The following is a 5,034-nucleotide window of genomic DNA, read 5'->3' on the forward strand; positions in this document are numbered from 1 at the left end:
GATGTTGACTTTCCCTCCCTGCTCTAATGAAAAGTTATGACACTGCAGATTTCATTCTCACAATCCCATATCTCATTAACTCTCCGTTTGTTTCCCTTCCCCTGCCTGCTTCTCTCATACTCTCATCTGAGCAGCACCATTCAACTTGAAGTTTTGTTCCACACACTCTTTTTTAAATACATTTTTGATTAATAATTGAGTTGCAGAGAGACTTAATAACCTGAAGGATATCTGCGTTGAGGCTGGAAAATGAGAGAGCCTGAGGTTATAAATAATCCGGCAACAACTGGACGTCTTTGGAGGCTCTTGTAAATACACAAACTGCCCAATTACTCTGCATGCAATCAACTTTACATGCAGTAATGTGAGACTCACAAGCCTCTAAATACTAATGATGTTATGTTGATGATACTTGATGTTACATCGATGATACTTGATGTTACGTCGATGATACTTGATGTTATGTTGATGATACTTGATGTTATGTCGATGATACTTGATGTTATGTTGATGATACTTGATGTTATGTTGATGATACTTGATGTTATGTCGATGATACTTGATGTTATGTTGATGATACTTGATGTTATGTCGATGATACTTGATGTTATGTTGATGATACTTGTCTTTGCTGAACCATCTTCTCTTCATACTGGAACTGCATTGAAACTAAGAGGGGCAAAATATACACATAATCAATAAATCTCAAATTTCCATGTCAGGGAGGACAAAATACTCTTCACTTGTTTATTTGGCTCACATCCCGGCATAGAGCCTTCTTCAGAGCGTTCGTAGTAAAAAATACATGATTTTTATTTTATTTTTGTGTTTTTTTGAAGGTTTTTCTTGTCAATCTTTAATCTTTTTCTTCCCCTATACCACCGTCCTCCATCCATCCCCCCACCACACTCCACCCAGTCCATCCCTCATGCTCCTGTAATGCACCTCCATCTGTGCAGTCCATTAGGTGGCCTCGTGGCTTAGTGGCTGCACTGATGAAAACGACCCCTGTGACAGGACAACACAATCCCACACTGAACCTGCGCATGGGGGGCGTCGCTTGCCACCCGGGGCACAAACTGTTGTTTTAATACAAGATAGTGGCACATCCTGTAGTGCAGCATCACCTCCTCGGGGCTTTATGCGATTTGGACAATCTTGCAAACACATTGCTCGGAAATCCCCCTGCGACGGTGTGCTCTCGTAACGTTTGGATAAAAGGAAAACATACAGTAGAAGCCTGAAATGAAACCTGATGCTTTTTCAATCAGTGTTATTCTCATTATTCTGTTGCTGCTGCAGCTCCATCGTTCTCCTTTACTGCCTCTCATTTCTATCATTTTCTCTTTCTTCACTTTGTAAAGCACAAACATTTTGTACGCGACACCTACAGATGCTCAAAGTGCTCAATATTTCTGACTAAAGAAGCTTTAAAGTACTTTCTATAAAGGTTTCTCAGAACATTGTTAGCCTGAAAGTTTGTGGCTGAGGACATAATAGTCCAGTATTTTGCTCTAACACAACAGTGACTCAGCACATTGTCTTCTTTCTGGCACTTGAAGAGATTCATTTTACTTTTGTTACTGATTGTTTTAGCGATTAGCATAAATGCTACCTAAACAGACAATGATATGAAAAAAACACTGAATTGTATTATTCTGTTGTTCTGAAACCCAAAATTTAATTCACTTCCTGCAAAGGTCAGGCTCATCTTGATGGGCCGAGACGGAGAGAGCGAGGGGTTATTTTGTCGCCTGCTAGCTAGCGAGGCTAACAGTGTGGAAGTGCAAGACGTTAAAAATGTGCAATATGTAAACATTTCAAACATTATCACTATCAACAGACAGTGAAGAAGTTTTGACGTAATTTCAAAGACGTCTTTGTAACGTGATCAGATTTCAGATGCTATCTGAAGTTAGCATGCTAACCAGCTAGCTGCTTCCCTCCCGAATATTTGATCTTTTGTTTGTAACGCGATATCTCAAGAACGCTTTCAGGGAATTTCTTCAAATTTGGTACAGATGTCCACTTGGACTCAAGGATGAGCTCATTAGATTTTGAAGGTCAAAGGTCAAAGTTCCGGGTCACTGTGTCAATCCAAAACACATTTTTGGCCATTTTGGCTTCAATTTATAACATTTTATATCCAAAAGCTCAAAGGTCAACTTCACCGTAACATCATAACAATCTGCCAAAAAAATGTTCTGGAGATTATTTAATGCAATAACTCAGAAACAGCAACTTGACTGGTGCATGGAGGGACACAACCACAAAGTGGTAATTCCAGTTTGCTATATTTTATATTTGCGATCTTTATACTAATGTGACACATCAGTATTGAAAATGACGATGAAATGATGAACTGCTGGAGTGAGAATTAACAAAAAGTGAAACATGACAGAAGCCTTAAATAACAGAATGGGTTTACTCCACCAAAATTGGATTCATCACAGTGTATTATACATCTTAATTACCAAATATGAATGAGAAATGTAAACAGTAATGAAAATACAAAACAATAAAAGTGATTCGAAGATACCTTTAACTGGTGCAGAAGCTACTATCTGTTGTTAAATGTGTCCTACAAAGCAAAAGAAGCACGTTAAAGTAGTGAAACTGAGAAAGACTTCATCTCTTTTCTGAGTACATGAAGTGCTGTTGTTGGCATTTAATACTTCACCAACATTTATAGCTGTTGGCATTTGTGTGTATGATATATAAACCTGTACATGTTAAGCTTCAAATCACACAAAGAAGCAGTTTTGTGCTGTTTGCCTTTAGAAGAAAAATCCCTCCATCCCATTTCGACGCCACGCTCCACTGTTTTATCTCGCCGAGCAGAAATGGCTTAAACAAACACGAGTGCGGCAGCAATTTGTCCCCCCGCGGCGAGAAGTGGAGGCGACGGCGGGGACATCGGCGTCTTAACTCGGCTTCTGCGGCGTGATCCTTCGTGACTCCCCGCGAGACGTGAGGTGCCGAGTGTTTTTCCAGCCACAACGGCAATTATAACCTACGGACGACGTGACTGGTTAGCTTTGACACACTCTGCCGGTCATGTGTACCGACACTGATGAAATGTGTGCGTTCGTGCCAGGTTTGAGGATAAAACCGTACGAATAAATGGAAAAAGATCATTATCGTCATTACCCTCTCGTCCTCTAACCTTCCTCCTCGTCCTCGTCTCCTCACTCTCTACGTCTCTGTGCTGTATTGCTGCTTTGTCAGCCGGGTTAAATGGCTCGCCTGCAGTGCTGTTCAGCTTCCTGTGAACTATGCTGACGCTCTGAGAGGAGGCGATAGACACACCGAGCAGCGAGAGGTGATAAACAAGCACAGACGCATAATTCCTCATTATCTTATTCTCGTTTTTAAAATCACAGGATCGCTGATTTTCAAACCCCAGACCTCATTACAACGTTGTTTACCATTATTCAGAATCATGTTAACAGCAATCTCATTAAAAGGCTCTAGCTTTACCCACTCCGCTCTCCTGTTTTATTGACTTTGTGTAGCACAAAATGTTGTTTTTTCAAGCGTAGACAAGACAAATGATCAATAAATCCTGACAGAAAGTCTGGGTTTTTGCAGCCTCCGTTAATCAGTAAAGATATAGACTCGACCGTGTACTTCCTGTTTCTTGAAGGAGGAGGCAGAGCGCAAGTTATTGGTGAAGTTGCCCTATAAATGATTGAAAATTACGAGAGGCATTTTAATACTTTTACAGTATTTCTATAGCACCAAGACACATGTTGCTTTCTAATCAAAAGCGACTTGGAAATCTCATTTTCTACAATATGCAACCTTTAAATAAATTATCCGAGTGCTTTTTCCACCACTTCATAATGTATGGGCTGCTTTGCTGTTATTAAGTTGTCATTTAGATCTCGAGATGAGGATCTGTAGCAGATAACGCAATATATCTGCCCACACGCGCATGAATAATCTGAATTAAGCATTATGTTTGCACACAATCACACCTAGACGATGAATTTATGCATGCACAGTCATTTTATACACACAGAACGGTGCACTCGCGCATCCAGATGTAATAGATTCGCATTAAACGACACAAATGTTAACGTGCCCGCACAGGCTGGGAAAAACAAATGCAAAGCAGGGATTGTTTTTTTTAAAAAATGTATTGTGCTCGTAGCACTGAGACAAATATGTACACACACACATTGAGAGTGCTTCTGCTTGATGTTAGCGTAAACTCACCGCCCACTGAACTATCTCAGCTGGAGGCCTGAGTCCGTCTGGAGATGTGTTGGCTTTTTCATCTCAACACACACACACACACACACATATGGACACACACACTCATTCACATTTCATTCTTAAACATCTGCCCACACATTCTCAAAAACATGGCTTTTCACCGCCTTACTTGCTGTTTGTTATATGCGAAGACACGCACGCACACACACATACAGTACACGCTGACTCCTCCACATATCCTTGAAGACATTTGTGAGGTGCTAAATCGCTAAGCCGTCTGAGTGGTGAGGGTAAATACAGAGGACAGCCTGTACTTTTGCGCTCACACACACTGCGATGTGAGGGTGCAAACATCAAAGCTTCTGCTTCGCTTTATCTCCTTTAGTTTATTTTAAACGACCGTGGTGTGTGACACTGGCAGTCATTCTCTCTGCTGCACTTTTATTAGGAGTAAAGACAATACCGTGAATAAGTCTGGCAAGAGGAGAAGAAATAAACAAAGAGGGGATAAAAAAGAAAGGGAAGGGAAGATTAAAAGAACGTAAAAGATTAAGTTAGGGAGTAGGAATGATGGAAAGCAGGAGGAAATCTAAAAGGAAAGGACTGATTTGAAGGGATGACGGAGGGTAAAAGAGATCAATGTATGTATTGATGGTGTTGAGATGTTAATACCACGAGGAAGATGCAAGAGAGGAAGCGCTGATTGATTAAATTGATGACGAATGACGAGGTGAGTACAAACTGTGCAAACAGGAAGTTCAAAAGAAAAGATCTGATTTCTTCTCTTTCGTTTGGCTTCTTCCGCAGATCAAC

This window comes from Pagrus pagrus, assembly GCF_965226575.1.
Source record: "Pagrus pagrus genome assembly, chromosome: 22".
Classification (NCBI taxonomy): Eukaryota; Metazoa; Chordata; class Actinopteri; order Spariformes; family Sparidae; genus Pagrus; species Pagrus pagrus.